The sequence below is a fragment of the Serinus canaria genome, chromosome 9 (genome assembly GCF_022539315.1).
Source record: "Serinus canaria isolate serCan28SL12 chromosome 9, serCan2020, whole genome shotgun sequence".
Classification (NCBI taxonomy): domain Eukaryota; kingdom Metazoa; phylum Chordata; class Aves; order Passeriformes; family Fringillidae; genus Serinus; species Serinus canaria.
The window spans coordinates 232,180-250,610 of record NC_066323.1 but is presented as its reverse complement, the minus strand read 5'-3'; the positions used below and the strand labels follow the sequence as shown (position 1 = coordinate 250,610).

Below are 18,431 nucleotides of genomic sequence, written 5' to 3'. Positions count from 1 at the left end.
CTCGGCAGCAGAGACGCGGGCACAGTCACTGTGGGCGGCTGAGAGAGACCTGCCCGTGGTCCCAGCAAGCTGCTGGCAGCCTGGCACAGCTCTGGGCCCTGGAGATGAATGCAGAAATTTAAGGATCAGGCAAACAAATTGCCAGAAGAGGCACAAATTCAGGAACACAACATGTGCATGTTGAGTGGCCTCCAGAGGCAGAAGCAGGAGGAGCTCCACATCATCCCACAATTATGCTGCTGTGAGCTCAAGCTGACCTGCCTTCCAGCAGAGCCACAGCCAGAGGAGCCTGGGAGCTGCTGCTGGAACTGTGTGCCTGAGTGCACCCCTGACTCTCCATTCACTTTTGCATCTGGATATCTTAGAGAAGATATAAATGGCTTTTTGAAAAATCTTATTCTGGGTTCTTCTTTTATTTTTAATATGACTTTTCTTCTGTCTCCCTCAACTGCAGCAAATCCTGCTCAGAGTTGCTCCTGAACTTGATGGAAAAGAAACATATTAAAGACTATAGCTCAGGACCCCCTTGGTTTCCAGACCTGACATGAGCATTTATTTTTCATCTATTTTGTTTTGTCCCAAAAGGACAATTTCATTCCAGCTTCATGAGCTCATACTGAAAAACAATAGAACATTTCCAAAGTCACAAAATTCTGTGGAATTGCAAGTCTAATGCTTTGGATCCAAAGCTCAACTTTGGGTTTTTTCCCCACAAACATACTTAGATACTTGACCAAAGGAAAAGTGCCTCAGTGCCACAAGTGCCACGTTGATGTTCTTGTCTGTCTGACCTGTCTTTGTTTTGTCAGATAATGCAGATGGGGGACTTTTGTTCATGAAAATCTTTACATTCCAAGGTTATTTAAAATAATTTTCTTCCATACAAACATAGTTTCTATTGCCCAGTGTGCTCTCTCATCATATGTGGGAATGCCATTCCCTGGTTTCAAGAAGTCTTTGGGTTTTTGAATGCCCACATCGGGGTGGTCTCTGCCCCCTTCCCCCTGGGTTGCTGGGGGTCAGGGCAGTGAAGAGAACACTGAACTATTGAAGCCAGACTGCTGTGTGCACCTGGCACAGCTGCCACTGGAAAGGTGCAGGGGAGAGGCACTTTGTTCCAACCATGGAAATAATTTCCTTAGAAAAGTATTTTGCCTAAAGCCCACTATAGAGTGCAGCCCCAGATAACTCACTTGCTTTGGCCCAGGATCAGAGCTGAAACTCTGCAGAGGGGGCATGGCCAGCCCTGGAGTGAGCACTGGTGGCCACACAGGCAAGGGATCTCCTGTGCCAGATGACCCAGGGCAGAAGGAAAGAAAAGGCAGGAAGGAAAACAGGGGTTGTATTAATTTTGTTGTACTACAGGGGAAAAAAGAACTTGTGATCTGGCTAAGAAAGCAAACTCCACTGAATCCTAAATTTCCTCCCTATCTCCATGGAACAGCTTCTGTCAAGTGCTGTCAATACCTCAGAGTTCTCCCATGCTCCTTTCTTTTAAAGTTCAAAGTCAAAAGGTGACTTTGAGGTGGCTCCATCTATTTACCCTTTTCTTCCCTTGAAGCAAACAACCAGTAAAATTCCCTGGCGTATTTTTCTCCTTTCTGAAGTTTCTTTCCTCCCTTGCCCTCCTCCATAAAATCAGACCCCTTTTCACACATGGGTGAACCTAGAAAATCATTTAGAGTGGAAGCACGTGAACCACTTCAGTGAACATCAGGTAATTGTGTATTAGAGGCCTTTTGAAAGGTCATCTATTTCTGGGTAATTTTTCCAGCTACTTTGTTAGTGAACTGAAGCTCAGTGGCACCGAGTGAAGAGCGGGGTGGCTTTGCACACACCTCCAGCTCCCTGGCCCTGTGAAATGCCCACCCTGACCTCTGTGTGATTCCTTTGATGTTTTCTGTCCAAGATGCCCATCTCCACCTGCTTGTGCCATGTTTGCATCACTCACCTGTGTCCTGGGAATGGCTGAGGTTTTCAAACACACTGCTCATTAGATTCTGCACTTTTCTGAAAAAGGCTGACTTTTCATTTGCATCAGGATATGAAAAACAACCTGAAAATCATGAGACACACAGATAGACTCACAAACAGACAGAGCACTGGGGTGCTGGTGAACCTGCCCATCCATGGCTGCTCCCTGTGCATCTCTCCTGCTGAGGATTCCAGGTGGGCTCACGCTGCAGCTTCACCTTCTCAGCATCACAAATTTGGGTGTTATTCCTAACAAACCAACAAACTCTGCAATAATAAATAAAAAACCAAAACATTAATTTAAATGAACTGACAAGTGTTACAGCCACAAGATGGTCATATAATCCCAATTTCCATTCAAAACCAGACAAAAACCATCAAGCAACACTAAAGAAACTTTATGTTCTTTAGTAATGCAATTTCAACTACAGAAGTAAATAAATTTGGTTTATACCAGGAATGGAAGCACAGAGGGACTTCTCTAGATAAAATTTCTATTTTAGCAGAGATTTAAATTTCATAAACTGATCTTGTTTTCTGAAAAAAAGCCCAGAATGGAGAAAAGAACAATGACACTTAGGCTACACATTCATTAAAGCAAAGGCTTTTTAAAAGTTGCAAACCTGGCAATCGAGGCCCAGATTTGTCCTCCTGGGAATGCAAGTGCAGTCAGATCCCAGTCCCAGATTCCTGACTGCTGCTCCAGACACTGCCCAGGTTCTGCCAAGTTTGCCTGTGCAGGGTTCTGTTCCTGAGGCTGCATTCCTGGGTTCTGACAGCAGCCACCACACAGCTCCAAACATGGCAGCACTCACAGTCAGACATATGTGCACAGAGGCATGTGCACAGAGGGAGGAATAGCTGAAATTTTAATTAAGGAAAGCGTAAGTGACATATCTATTCAAGAAAGAGACGGGTGTGCAGTGCAAGTGTGCAGTGCTAACCTCCAGAGCTGCAGCCAGCAGTGCCTTTGCTGCAGGAGAGCAGGAGCCCAGCTCTGCCCCTGTGCCTTAGAATTCTTTTTACTAGTTATTGCAGTTACTGTTGGAATGCACTTCACTGTGGAGGCAGCAAAGCCCCATGGACATTTTACATGAAAGAAACATTGACGTGACTCTGTTAAAGAGAACAAAAGGCATTTTGTGGATTTTTGGGTTTGCCCAAGTCCTTTGTACTTCTTGACACCCCTGCAGAGTATAGGAGATATTGGCAGCTGTGCCTTGGCACCAGCCCTGGCCCTGGCAGTCTGTGCCAAGGTCATGGCCAGTAGCCCCAGCGTGGCCGTCAGCACCTCACTGACCCTGCACTGAACTGCACTCTCACTGCCACACAACATTAATTCTGACTGACCCATGAAAATGAACAATTTTCCAATGGCAGAATGGACTCAAATTGGTGATCCTGGCAGGCTCCAACCAGGTGGAAGTTGACCCTGTTACAGGGCTGTGAGCACCAAGGAACGCCTCAGCCGTTCTTCTGACGTGGGACGGGGCCATAAAGCAGCTCTGACCCCTGGCACTGCCAGAAAATCCTACACCTACGTGTCTTGGATCACTCTAGGCTGAGCCTAGAGTAAGTCTCTGATCTCTGCATGTCACTCATTCCAATGCAGACTCAAGGGCTAACCACAGTAGAGAGAAAAACAGCTGAGGACACAAAACACCAGAATAATTTTAAGCACTCACTACTAAAATACTGTATAAATTAAAAATGCTGTCAGCATTTCCACTAAAATCAAAAGCATCCCTAGTTTTAGGCTTTGTTTTACATTTCAAGCTGAGTTCAACAATAAATATTCAATCACAAGAACTTAGTTTGAAAGTTCAGCAGTTTTTAAGACTGCCCAAAGCAAGTTTGAAATGGGCCTCTCCAGCAGCCAGAGCGTGCAGAGGGCTGTGTGGAACTGGCAGTGCCACCACAGAGCCTGCCTGTGGCTGGGGGCTCAGTGAGGATGGATCCGTGGAGGAGCCAGGGTCGAGGTTTGCTGTGCTGGCTGCTCTCACCCATCAGGGCCCAGCCCCTCTCCTGTGGCTCTGGCAGAACCTCCCTGGCCATGCACAGGGCAAGACTCACCCAGGGCTTCATGTGGCATCTCCCAGAGGGACTGGAGAGACTCTGGTCAGGGATGGCTGCTCTGCTGCCCAGGCACCCCCAGAGCTCCTGTGCAGAGGCTGCACTCCCCCGTGTGGGGAGAGATGGCTGAGCTCAGCACTTCATCACCAGTTTTGCTTGTTGATTACTGTTAATTAGTGCTCCCAGCCCCAGGAAGCAGCAGGGCTTCACTTCCAGGTGAGCCACCAAGAGGATGCACCCCTGTGGGTAAGACATGGGCAATGTGGGCCATGGGAAGTGGGCACTGCCATGGGTGGGACACAGGCACTGCCTTGGCTGGGCACGTGGGCACCACTGCAGGTGAACCACGGGCATGTGCCCACTGCTGCCTCAGTAATTGTACAGACTCCAGGACCAGAAGTTCTCATCCAGAATGCCAAAGAGCAAATCTCCACACTTTCCTGCAGTAGTTAAATCTTTCCTTTATTTATCAGAGCAATATGCTTCAGAAATCAGAAGCTCGGGTCCTTCCTCCCCCACTGCAGAGTTCATGTGATACCAGCAGCACCCAGCAGCAGCACTCACCCCACAGCATGGCCCTGCTCCCAGGGCTGCTGAAGCAGCTCCAAGGGCAGCAGAGGGAGTCTTTGGGAAGTGTTCTCAGTCAGAAGTGGGTGTACCTGTCTTATACGTTTGCTGACCCCCTGAAATGAGAGATGAAATGAAACTCATTAAACTATTCAAAGCAAGGACTAAAAAAAAATTATTCCAATGAGGAATACCTGCATTTAAAAGAAAGGATACAGGTATTATCAGCTAGAGAGGCTGCTGTCTTCCAAAACATGCTGCTGCTGACAAGACCTTAACATGTCAGCTGGTATCACCACTAACACCTGAGACAGCAAACAAGAGCTAATCCTTACACCCTTCCTGTGCTAATGACTGCAGGAGATAACTGGTGTCCCTGGCAAGTGTCCCATTTAATTCAATTAACTCCAGCCAAGCCCTGCTGATAGCACTGGCAGTGTCAGAGAAGGCCAGAAGCCAGATCTGGAGTCAGATGGTAAAACCAAGGCAGTCTCCACCATCCCTCTGTGGCCCAGTCCACAGCAGCCAATCCCAGGGCTAACAACCAACCTGGCATTCACAGCAGCTTCCACAAAAGAGTGCAGAAAAGCATCATTTTCTCCTGAAAATTATATTTTTTTTCCCGAGAAAATGCAGGCAACTAATTTTGCTAATTTATTCTGAAGTGCTGGGTTATGTGTTGGTTTAAGCAGCAGTTTCACAGTGTTCCCACCCCCTTCCATGGGTCCAAGTCAGTGGGAAGATCATGTTTCTCCTTACACACGGCAGATGTCTGCCAGCTGATCTGGGGGCACACAGAGCTGCTGGCCCCTCCAGGGGACCCTGACACTTGCAGAGATTGAGGTGTCTGAGGTATGAACTGAAACATTCTGATAAACATGAAAAATAAAGTAACCATGAAAAATTAACAGGAACAATTGGTATATCCCCCTCAGTTGATACAATTTCCAGGCCTGTTTGATAGAAAAAAAATACTTTCCAAATATTTTCTTTTCCTTCTGAACATTCTTCAGCTGTGAGCCTCAACAGGCAGTGATGTATCTGCCAACTCACATTATTCAGTTAAGAAGTTTTGAAATAGAAAGAGATATGCAGAGAAGTTTCCTTGGTGGCACTTCTGAAGTGTAGGTCCGGGATAGCAGGTAAAATCCTGAGATGCCTGTACACTGCCAACATAAACAGAAAGTGTATTTAAAGAGGGGAGATTACCCACTCCTTGACAGGGCTGTCATACCTACTCTGTTGTCAAGTCTTAGTAACAGTTTTATTGGGAGGTCAGTCCAGCACAAATGACACCCAGAAAAGCTCTTCTGCTGGAAACAAAGCCTTCAAACCTTCAAAAGGAGCTGTAAGGACCTATATGTGACCATCAGCTTGGACATGTCTCAGAAGCAGCAACAGCCGGTGGAGATTTCTGAAGCTTCACTGAGTTTCTCCGTGGAAGAATTGTTATGGCATTCCAGTCACCCTCCAGCCTTTGTGTATCTTCCAGGATGGCTGAGAGCACAACAGGGAAGCCCAAACAGTTAACATGTCATTGTGTTGCACCTGCAAATCCACTGGAGAACAACAAATCTCTGCACATCAAGTTCAGCTGCTCTATGTCAGCAACTGGTTTCCAAGTCAGAAAGCCTGTGCTGTGGGTCCACTCATTAACATTAAATACATGTTTAAATAAACTTCTACATCCTATGGACATTTTTCCCATGCTGTGGTTCCATTGGATAAAAGTGCTGAGCTCCTGGTACAGATGTTGGCACTCATCTCCCATTTGTTTCCATCTGGTTACCATGTGTTTGGTATTTTCCAGAAAAGAACCACCTCCCCACTGTGCTCCAAACCCAGTTGTGCCCAGGTGTTTCCAGACAGCCCAGGCTACTCTGTCAGGCTCCACTTTTACACCAGAACAAAATCCATGAGGAATAACAGAGCTGTGCAGAACTACTTGCAAGCAGAAGAATGCCACAAAGTGCAGCCACAGCTGGAATTCCCACTCCTGCCAGTGCCAAGGAATCCAGGGCAGGCTGAGCTCAGTGCTGCTGCAGCCCAGAGCAGGGGTGCATGGAGCACAGCACCAGGAGTCCAGGAGTGCACTCAGACCATGCCAGCACAAGTGGGACAGAGCTGGCCATCCTTCCTGGAGTCTCCCAGAAAGCCACAGGTGGCCATTGCCTAAAGAACACTCCAGTCCTTCCTTGCTGCTTACAGGTACAGGGTGCATGCCTAGAGCACCCTGCAATTAGCAGCCTCCCCCCTTCAGACCCCCAACAGGACTGTGTTGAGCCTTATCATTTGCCAGGTGGGGTGTCAGCCAAGGGGAAATTGTGCCTCATGAGGGCTGGTGCCCACGTGAGCCCTTTGTGTTTATAGCAGTAGGACAGCAATAAAAATATTGTATAAAAACCCCAGGGCCTTTCAAAGCATTTCCAAATGCTGCCCTAATTTCCCTGCTGGGTGTCAGGTTCTAGGAAGCAGCCACCCACACAAAGCAACTGTGGAGCCACATCTAAGACTGCCTCACCTGTGGTACAGAAAGAGCTGACAATGGCATTAGCATGAAACTAAAATTAGAGGCTAATTGGGTTCTGCAGTCACTGAAATTGATGACAGCTCAGTAATTAACATCCCTGGATTTTCTTGACTAAAATAAACCTAAAATCTGCTCCCATTCATGCTTCTCCCTGCTCCGTGAGCAAGCGCTGCGTGAGCCTGGCACGCTTTGCACACAGGGGAGTTCTGGCACCTCTGCCAGGCCTTGTGGGGTTCCCAGCAGTTACTGGGGCAGGCACAGCTCTGGGAGAGACTGTGTATCTGCAAATCAGTATCATTTCACAAAAATGGGATGTGATATTCAATGCCAGGGAGTGGGAACCATCACTGGTGCAGAACACACAGACAACACCATCCAACAGAAACGGTGGGAGGCAATGGCGCGGTGTCACCCGACCTTCGTGCAGTGAGGCCAGAGCAGTGCTGCTGCTGCTGCTGCTCCAAGCAAAACACGGAGATACCAGCATTAAAAAGTGAGGGTCTAAAAGCATCTGCTCAGGATGTCAGTGGGACACAGGCCCAAGCCTCGATCAGTACTTCCTGAGAGTGAATCAGAACATCTTCCGTTAAGGAGGGCAATGACACCGACCGAAAGGCACATGAACTGGACCTCCCTGGGGGGCATCACACATTTGGGCCACAGAAAAACACACTCTATTTAACTGTGCAGGTTATTTTCAAGTTGAATGGGTTGTTGTCCAAGATCCATAAGGAGAGACCAAGTGCACTGCCATTAGAGCTGAAAGCTCTGCCTTACACAATGTGCTGAAGACTTGCTGTGCAGGATATGGCCACGTGCAGCCTCTTTCAGGCTTTCAGCATGTGTGCTGTGCTTACCTGCCCTGTGCTCATCTGCAATTTGTGCAAGAGTTCTATGGTCTCATTTTTAGTTCATTATTCTGTACAACATTTGGAGTCTCTGATGCACAAGAACATCTTATAGTGGTACATTCGGAAAAGCCACGGCATGCTTCTGCCTCCACTCACAGCTGAACGCTCTGACAGAGCTGTGCTTCCAAAGCCAGCCCACCTTCTGTCCTTTCTTCAGCACCTGGCTTGATTTTGTTGTGGCAAATTTTTGCTGTGGCCAATTTTATCTGCACTCTCTGGTCGAGATGTTGCCAGTGGCTCTTCCTGAGAACCTGCAGTTCTGCTGCGACCCACGAGGCAGGGAAGGGGCATGGTGCAAGGCCTGTTTCCCACCTCAGCTGTGATGAAGCGTGGGTCAGGGCTGGGCGCCCCTGCTGCTCCTGCTCCCAGAGGGGAACTCCCTGCCATCACCACGCAGCTCACTGCAGTCGCCTGCTCCACTCTCCTCCTCCCATCTCCTACACTTGCTGCAGGCACAAAATGTTCCAGGCTCCCACAGCCATGCCTGGGGCATGCCAAGTCCATATGCTGCTGTCCCTTTCACACACATTTCCAAAGGGCAAAAAAATTCACTCCTTGGAGATCCCCTTTTCTGTGCACAATTCATCAAGCAGAAAGAAAAAACCTGGCCAAGGTGGCCACAAAAACGTGTCACTGTTTAGAAAGGCTTCACTTGACACCCAAAGATATTAAGGATATTATTTTGGGGTAAAGTAGTATAACCAGGTCTATTTCCAGTGCAACGTGCCTAACTTTTTCTTAAGTAAATTGCTTTTGTACTCATTTGGTTTACAACTCTTGGTGTGCCAGGAAGAAAAATGTCTGCCTGCATATTATATATATTATCCTGCAGACATCCATTCCTCCCACCATTTGTATCAGTATTTCAGACTAAGATCAGAGCACTCTTGGCTTTGTTCTAGAACTCACCCCCACAGATTATGAGCAAACAAGTTTCTGCACTAAAATCCAAGGCTCACACTGTCCCTGGCTGTCCCAGGCAGTTAACCCTGTTGGAGATGCCTGCTCTGTGCTGGCTCTGAGGGGACCATGACGTTCTGCTGTCACTGTGGGCACAGGGGCTGCAGTCCCTCTCTGTGGCTCTGGGTCCCTCCATGCCCCACTCTGCAGATGCCATCGGGCTCTGTCCCCAGGAGCATCATCATGGGAACTGAGGCTTCAGTTACAGCTGGCTGCAAAACACAGACTGTGAACAGCATGGACTTTAGGTGCCAGATCTTTTCTTGACTGATGCTCCCAACTGATGGTGAGTTCATATTTCAAGGTAACATCACATTCACCAGTGTCACAAACAATCGCTGCCTTAAGAATCAACAAAATCCTTCTTTCCATTGAGCCTCACCTGAAGAATCCCCACATGCAAGGAATGTGCCTGACAGCTCTCTGGGATGCCATAAGCTCTCTGGGAAGCAGCATAAAGACCCATGTGCTGGGTGAAAGCTCAGGCCCAGGGCTGGAAATGTCCTGCTGAGCAGCAGCAATCGCAGCTCACGTCACAACACTGCCAGTAACAGCTGAAGATCCCTGTTTCAAAGGGACTGAACGTTATAGCCAAAGCTGAACTCTTGTACTCATCACTGCAGCAGCCTCATGGGGCTCATTCCCCTCCCTGTCCCCTAACGTGTGTGAATTATCCTCCCAAGCTGCTATTTTTCTACCAACAATATGCACATCTTTTCAAAGGCAAAGTGGAAATCCCTGCAAGTATTTCTGGTACCGCTTCCAGTCAGAAATAATAGTAATCTGATCCACAAGTGAATTGCATTTCTGTTGCTGAATGCCTTTGTACAAGTATCTCTGCTTTGAAAGAGTTTGGCAGCAGTGAGGCACAGGCTAATTTTACTTATAAGGTGTGAATCAAAGAAGATTTGCAAGTTTCTGAGTCACAGAGAGGAAGCATCTGTGGCCTTTCACCGCTCCTGTCAAGAGAAAATGTCACGGTTCAGCTATTTTAGATGTGACTGCAGACCGCTCACTGCGCCCTGCAGATCCCATCTCCCACCACGCTCACGCTCTCCCCAGGAGACCAGGACAGCTCCAGTCCTCTCTGGGGACTGGGGAACTCCCAGCCTTGCTCAAACCTGCTGCTGGCAATGGGTGCATCACCACGGGCTGCAGGGTGAGAGAGCTGAATAAATTATTAATTTGGCAGAATTCAGCAGACACTTTGTGGGAAAAAGGAGTGACCAAGGAAAGAGTGAGCTCTGTCCCACATCACACAGCACTGAAATCCCTGGGAAGCTGAGGGCCTGAGCTACAAACACTGCTGCAGCAGCAGCAAACTCCCAGGGTCTGCACCGTGCCCACAGCCTGACTCTGCTACCATGTAAACAAGGGACTACAATCAACCAACTCCTTCTGTGCCCCCATGCTGCCAGGAGAGCTCCCACCCACCCGAGGCTGGGCTGTCCTGAGTGTGGGGACAGCTCTGCTGCATGGCTGTGCTAGCTCCAAGGACAACACAAAGGTGCTCAGCTCCACTTCCTCCAGTCCCAAAGACTGGGATGCTGTTGAGGCCACGTTTAGTCAGCAGCTCCACACCCAGGGCCACTGGCTAAACCCAAACATGGGAGCTCACTCTGCCCAAGAGATGGGGTGGGACAGCCTGTACCTGCCCACGGTGCCTGGCAGCATGGCCTCCCCTGTGGCTCCCAGGTGTGCAGGTGCTCCTCTCCCTTCTTATCTCTTCAACCACTGCTGATGGCAGACCTGATCTCCTCCAGGCCTACAGGGATATGCCAAGTGCTGGCATGTTACAACATACCATTCCAGTGCCACCACCTGCTGCTCTCCAACTCCAACTGATCATTTTGCTGCCCTGTCCCTGGGGTGACAACACCATCTTCTGCCTTAAAACAGGTCCTCGGGGTTTGCAGACACCAGGCATGGTATAAAAACTGCATAGCAGCAGCAGCAGGAGTGGAGGGCCCTCCACCTTCCAGTCTGTGGGATCTGCCCACTGAATACAGGGATGAATTCTCCCATAAAAGTCAGTATGGGGCATGCTTATCTGGCCGAAGTATTTCCATTCACTGCCACCTTCAGCCTCATCCAGCACAGCTCCATGGCTCCACAGCCACTGTCAAACCAGATTCTTCCCTGGTCGTCTGTGGAGATGTGTATTTGTCATCTGCAATTTATTCCTTGATTTCTGGCATGTATTTTCAGTGCTTCCTCTTGAAAGCTTTTTCAGATTTCCCTGGGCTTCTCCCTAACCTCTGTGAGCAAAGCCTCAGACAGTTTAATTGCTGACAGCTGTGTCAGAAGTTTTTTGGGGTTTTGTTTAACGTTCCTCTTGCTGCAGCACACGAGCCATTACACAAAGGGCTGCCTGGCTGTGTAATGCACCAAAATGTGGAAAGCATATCATGTCTTCTCAAGGGGAGGTTTTGGGGTGTTTAACTGTTTGTGATGTTTTTCAGAGATAATTGCAGCTCCACACATGAAAATGCTGACAAATACAAGGCAGCTGAGCAAACAAGTGAAAAGCTTCAAGTACTGGGTTGGATAAAAGTGAATCTCTACCCCTTTCCAGGAATTTGCCTTTTGGTTTCACGGTAAAGAAAAATCCAGTTAAAAGGAAAGAAAAAGAAACTCACGATTTTTTTCCCAAGCAAAAGATGGGAAATGCAGGGGACTAGATTGATATCCCTTTTCTGCCAGGCTGAACTCAAATCTGAAACATCTGTTCACATAACTTGAGACAAGCTCTCCCAGGCAAATAATGTAAGCTCAATCTCTTCCTGCCATCAGTGCAGAACTATCAGTTAACTTTTGTGGAAGCCTAAGAATCCAGACACTTCTCATGTTCCCTGCAAGCACTGAATTTGCTTGCAGAACTTGCATACAGGCCTGAGTTCAGGGCTCACACCCCTCACTGCATCCCCAAGCCTGGGCATGGGTAAGTATAGAAGAAACATGTCTTGGCTGTACAAGGAGAGGAGATTCAGAAGCAGAGCTCTGGCACATCAGGCAAGAAGCCCCAGAGCTGTGCACTCTCCTGACCCTGTTCTTGCTCCTGCAGCCCTCCAAGAACTCTCTGTATTCAACCTGTTTTGGAGCATGAACCCCATCCTGTCAGATAATCAGACTGGAAATCAGGGTTCCTCTCAGATTCTGCTTCCAATTCTGTGTGTGTGTGTACAAGCCACTTGGTTTCCATGCTGTTTTCTCCAGCCTCACATGACATGATGCACATGGGGACTGCCCCCAGCTACAGACCTGCACAATGTCCCAGTCAGGGAACGGGATTGGAAGTGAAGGGCTCTGGAAACCACAGGGGAGAAGAAAAAAAGAAAAAAAAAGAAAAAAAGAAAAAAAGAAGAGCGCACGCAGTTCACCGTACCCAGCAGCTTTCCCGTGCGGAGGAACGCCAGCCTGGTTGTTTTTGCCTTCTCCCCACACAGCGGTAGATGGAGCCCTGCCTCCCTGCTCTCGCCAGGATGCAGCAGCAGCAGCAGAGATCCGGGCTGCGCTCACCCTGCCAGGACCTGCCAGCGCTGCTGCAGCCACAAACCCGGGGGTCACACCGGAGGGAGCTCGGGCTCGCTGCTCCTGCCTGACTCAGGAAATTCTCCGAAACTTGTGACTAACAAAGGTATTCGACTAACCACAATACTGCCTTTTTTTCCATTTAGGCATTGGGTAATGTTTCTTTCTTTTGTTAACTGTCATGGGGATCACATGGAATTCACCAGTTTTATTTCTTTTACAAAATAAGGAACGGCAAGGTTTGCTTGCCATACATTGAAAGAACATGGCTGTGAGCACTGGAGACTTCTTATCCAGAGGACTTTACAGGAACCAGAGGTCAGGGGATCCACGGCTCACAGCTCTGATGCCTGCAGCTTGTGTGTGACAGCAGGACAGAGAAGGGATGAGGGAACACTGGCTGACATTTGCATCTCTGCAAGTGGGAAAAATTATAAATGCCTACGTCGATTTTCTCTCCCCACCTCCATCTCCAAGTGCTCCTGCAGGTGATGCCAGTACAGCTTGCACGAACACCAGCAGCCTCTGGAGTTGTGCACCAGAACTTCCACTGCAGCTCCCTCAAGACATGTCAGCCAGGTCTTCTACAGCAACAGCTCACAAATGGAATATTTCACAACAGTGAGAGCAAAATCCACAGAATCACACAATATGTTGAGTTGGAAGGGACCCCTACTCCTGGTCTTGCAGCATCACACAATGTTCCTGAAGGTATTGTCCAAATGCTCCTTGACCTCTGCCAGGCTTGATGCTGTGACCACTTCTCTGGGAAGCCTGTTCCAATGCCCGACCACACACTTCTTTTAATATCTAACCTAAACCTCCTCTGACAACTTCAGGCCATTCCTTCAGGTCCTGCCACTGGTCACCACAGAGAAGAGATCACCTTCTGCCCCTCCTCCCCTCCTCATGAGGCAGCTGTAGACTGTGATGAAGTCTCCCTTCTGTCTCCTCCAGGCTTAACCCTCAGACACTCCTCATCTGGCTTCCCCTCAAAGCCCTTCACTATCATTACCCTCCTTTGGACACTAACAGCTTAATGCCTTTCTCTGTTGTGGTGGCCAGGGCTGTTCCCAGCACTGGAGGTGAGGCTGCCCCAGCTCAGAGCAGAGCAGGACAATCCCTCCCTTGGCCAGCTGGCCATGCTGTGCCTGGTGCCCCCAGACATGCCTGCCCCTCCTGGCTGCCAGGGCACTGCTGACTCCTGTTCAACTTTCTGCCAGCACGGACCCCAGGGCCCTTTCCAGCACCTCATTCCCCAGCCAGCCTGCAGATCCAGGGAGCCCCTTCCCAGGTGCAGGATCTGGCACCGGCCCTTGCTGAACGTCACAAGTTTGGTGATTGCCCAGCCCTCTAATTTGCTGAGGTCTCTCTACAGGCCTCCCTGCCTTCGAGGGAGTCAACAACTCCTCTCAGTTTTTATCATCTGCAAACTTGCTTAATATCCCTCCAGTCCTGCATCCAAGTAACTTATGAAGATGTTGAAGAGCCCAGGGCCAAGGGTGGAGCCCTGCAAAACTCCACTAAAGAACTGGTGCAACCCTCTGCACCTGAGCCGTGAGCCCGCTGCTCACCCATCCCATGACATGTTTATCCAGCAGGGAGATGGACAGTTTGTCCAGGAGGATCTTATGAGAGACAGTACTGAAAGCTTTACTGAAATCTCAAAAGATTACATTAAGTGACTCTCCTTGATCAGCTAGGTGGGTTACTTTGTAACAAAAGGAAATCAGGTTTGATAAGCAGGACTTTCCTCTCATAAAGCTGTGCTGGCCTAGACTGCTCTCTCTCTTTTCTGAATTTTTGTTGGTTTTGTTGGAGGTTGGTTTTTTGGTTTGGTTGGTTGGTTGGTTGGTTGGTTGGTTGGTTGGTTGGTTGGTTTAAAAGGGCACTGTGCACATCCTGCTTCATTCTGCTGCACATCCAAGTGCAGGTTTGACTGTATATAAGAGCAATCCATGCTGCCAGGGAAGGCTATCCTCAAAGCCAGTGTGCAACCTGTGGTTCTCTGGAAGCACGTACTGCTAGACAAGCAGTGTATAAAACCATATTTTGTCTTGTTTTAGATTCTTTGAAGAAGACTATGTTATGCAGGTAGGAAAACTGAGAATATTGCAGTTGCTCAATATGCTGGAGATTGTATTTGCCAGCAAGGTAACTCAATATATATCTACTCTGGCACTCAATAATTAAAGAGAGGCCCCCAGCAGTGAATTGCAGGATGATCTGCTGACAGCAGCTGCTCTCCACACTAGAGAGGGGCCAAAACCTTCAGTCAGGCACTCACAACCACACGCCTCATCTGCACAGTCCAGCTTCAAAATGTGAGTGGGCAGTGGTTTTAGCAGTACTGATTTTTCATTTCTCCAAACAGAAATTAACAGAAGAAGGGAAATTAGGCACCCATCCCTGAAGACAAGGGGTTTCTACTGATTAGCCTAGAAGTGACTGACTTTCTGAATTCACGACCTTGTGCCACCTCTGATCCTGCCCCTGATCCTGACTAGATCTAATGGTCTGTTCATACAGAATCCATGTCCCACGCCTAACTGAGTAAAAATCTAGGTGAGGACTTTGGCATTTGATCTTTACAAAGCAGAAGCTAAGAACTGACAAATTAAATACTTTGGAGTAGTGAGAATTAAACAGTCCTGCAGTCACGAGTGTTGGCAGATGGAAAGCTGCCACTAAGCTAATAATGGAATTGTCTGCCACAGCACAGAGGGAGCTCCCGGCATCCCAGAGCAGCCACACATCTGGAGACTGGGAACACAGCCATTAGCAACCTATGCTGAGTAACACATTCTTGCCACCTTCCTGCCAGCTGCTCATCTCTCACCAGAGGCCCAGGGCAGAGGCTCACAAGCAGTAATGTGGCACTGGGGACAAACTGGAGCAGCCACATGCACAAAGGAGGGTCCCTCAGTAGAACCCTGCCTGTCTGCATACACCTGCTTTACTCACTTCACCAAAAAATGGGCAACTGGCTCATTTGTCACACTCTGCATTTGCACATTCAGGACACCAGCCACTTTCACTGGCTCTTTCAGGTACCTGTGAGGAGTGTAAAGTGCTGGGGGATGAATGCTCCTGGCTCACTCCAGCCTCCCCCTGCACAATTTTCATGCGTGCAGCAGAGCCACACTGCTCAGGAATGGGAGGAGAATCAGAGCCAGGATGTGGAAGATGAACCAAACCTGCAGATCTCACTCACAACCAGAGACAGAGAACAATTTCCAGACAGGTGGGCATGGAGCTTGCACAAGGTATTCACCCATCAATGAACGACAGAGAAAACAACATCAGGACAGTGGATGCAGGCAGACAGCAAACAGGCTACTCACCAGCAGCTGCCTGCAGAAGAGAGCCCAGGCAGGGATGGGAAGACCAAAGCATGGACTGTGCTACAGGAGGCAGCAGCAAGAACATGGATGTATGGTACTCTGATTTGGAACTGGCTTGTTCATCTTTTCCATGACGGGGAACACTTCAACCTCAGCACAAGCACTGTCTGCTCCCACCAGGCTCTCGCCATGCTCCGTCCTGGGACCACACAAATAAAGAATGCCAGAGTGTTACTTTGGCCTTTGCAGGCTCCAAAGCTGCTCAGTTTATCGTGTCTCAGACCGTGGATGTTTCAGCCTTCTGGTCAGCCAGAGCCAGCTGCTGCAAGTACCACAGGACAAGTGGCCTGTCCAGGGCCAGGGGGCCTTGGGCCACTGGGGGCCACCAGCCTGCCTCAGCCAGACAAAAATCCTCCATTTTCAATCCAAATACATAACAACTGAGTAAAGAGGCAAGAAATAAGAAAGGCAACCAGCTCACACAAGAACATACCTTCAACACTGTCTTCAGCTCCCATTTTTCAATTACTTTTCTGCTTTATGGCCCTTAACACAAGAGAAAAAATGAAGGTGAGCTGCAGAAAGCAATCAGTCTCTTAGTTTCTCATGCATTCACACCAAAGCAGAGCTTGGATCAGGGACACCCTCAGGAAGTGCTGGAAAACACATCCAAAGCTTTGTGAAGAATTGCTTTTACAGAACACAGGTTGTTTTGGAAATCACAAGCAAAAGACACTGAAGTGTAACAAGTTTTTGAAAGGTCAGCAGAAAATTCCTATGGCACTTCATACACAATAAAACCTTATGACTTCAAAATGTGAATCAGGAATACCATAAAGAAGCCTTACCAGAAGTCACAAGTGAATCCTAGCGACTTTGATCTAAGCTGGAACCTGGCTGCTTCAAATCTTGCTGCAGAAAGCTTCATAACCCTGAAATCAACTGAAAGGACACAGCAATAAAGTACATGTAAGAATAAGACCCATTGGGTCTTATTGGCCTCAATCTGATTTAGCAAAACAGGATAAGATAGGATGCTAGCCTTGGTTTCACTGGTTCTGAGCTGTCCCTCAGATAGCATCTGTAGTAGAGAAGCTGAACTCTAAAATTAGACAATGAATTAGCTATATTTTTAAAGGATCAAATTCTTTGTATACTCACCAAAAGCTGACTCAAGCAGCCTTCTCTTTAGTGACTGCACAGCTAGATTTTGGGGCATCATGTACTTGCATTGGGCCAAATTGCTACAATTTGCCTCTTTACTTCAAGGAAAGGTTTTCTGGGGAAATAGCACTTGCAGGAAGGAGCAAGGCCTGGGGCCCCAACAGCACAAACTGCAGTTCACTCTAACATACCAGCCATTCCAGATTCCACTCTAACCTACCTTACACACAGGTGGAGGTTTCATCAGCTGAAATTTCACTTTGTGCAGAAGGTGATTGTCGGACACACATGCAGCACCAGCCTGCACAATGGCTCAGCAGCCCCTGGGCTTTCAGGGCAGGGAGAGGGCTCCACTCCTGGGGTGTTGCAGGTATCAGATATTTGTGTGCATGAATCAGGTACACAGTTGCCCCAAATCTGGTATTTGTATGTGCAGCTTGGAAATATAAAATCAAAAGTTTTATATAAAAAATTTGGCCATCAAAAGAGGAAAGCAAAAGAATATATGGGCAGACATCTAATTTCAAATGACAACCAATGCATGTTTGTTTATGGATATCAGTTATCAACATAGGTCTTGAAAAACACTCAGAATAAAGCAGGGATGTCCTGTGGTTTTTTTCTTTTCACCCAAAGACAGCCTAAAGCAGCAGCTTTGGTCATTTGCTTTCCAGAGTTTCTTAGGTTATGATGTAAGGAGACAAAAGACATCTTTGACTGAGCACTGCCTCTCTGCCTCTCTGTACTTCATCCCTCTCTCCACCAAGTGCTTTTTTAACCTTTTCTCGCTATGCCAGTCCTGGTTTTCCTTCCGGATGGCAAACATCCATCTCCTGTCTGCACTCACTTGCAGGAAGCAGCAAGCCTGCTGCCTCACTCCCCACAGCACTGAAACAAGTGACATGAGACTGAGCTTCACTATAACCACCAATGTACCTAACCCACTGAAAACTGTGGGGCCAAGCCTGCAGGACAGGCTGCTTGCAGAAGTCTCAGACTTGGGGTACAACAGAGCACCAGTTTTAGGTGTATGTTATGTGGTAGATGGAGGCCACTCATTCTGCTGTTAGAGGCACATGAACACATGAATTAGACCCAGAACTAGCAGCTGACCAATGCCATGTCAGGAGAGATTAATCCTGTAGCAACAGATACTAAAGTCTTTACAGAGCATGCCATCTCTGGATCATAAGATCAGGAGACGCAGACACACTGTAGAGATGATAAATAAAGCCCAGCCAAAAAAAAAGAGTTACAAAGCCATCCTTATTTCCATCATGAGACCTGACGGAAGGATGGAAGCTCTGTTCTATGTGCCCCACAGTCATCACTAGCCTCCTCCTTTGAGGGCCCCTTACCTCTAACCCGGCCCCCTCT

General features: G+C 48.2%; 1 long non-coding RNA gene across 8 annotated transcripts in view; it reads right to left on the bottom strand.

The window, feature by feature from the left end:
* LOC108961852 (uncharacterized) overlaps positions 1-18,431 on the bottom strand; it is a 50,529-nt gene that overhangs the window by 11,502 nt on the left and 20,596 nt on the right. For 3 of the 8 annotated variants that reach the window (XR_007778223.1, XR_007778228.1, XR_007778224.1), the window contains 7 exons: positions 17,275-17,490; positions 16,739-16,832; positions 16,384-16,436; positions 15,891-16,089; positions 4,612-4,730; positions 2,598-2,835; positions 1,194-2,241 (listed from right to left, as the gene is read on the bottom strand). This is a non-coding gene — a long non-coding RNA (uncharacterized LOC108961852). The remainder of the gene's footprint in view (positions 1-1,193; positions 2,242-2,597; positions 2,836-4,611; positions 4,731-15,890; positions 16,090-16,383; positions 16,437-16,738; positions 16,833-17,274; positions 17,491-18,431) is intronic. The other 5 variants (XR_007778226.1, XR_007778227.1, XR_007778225.1 and 2 more) reach the window with 5 other exon arrangements.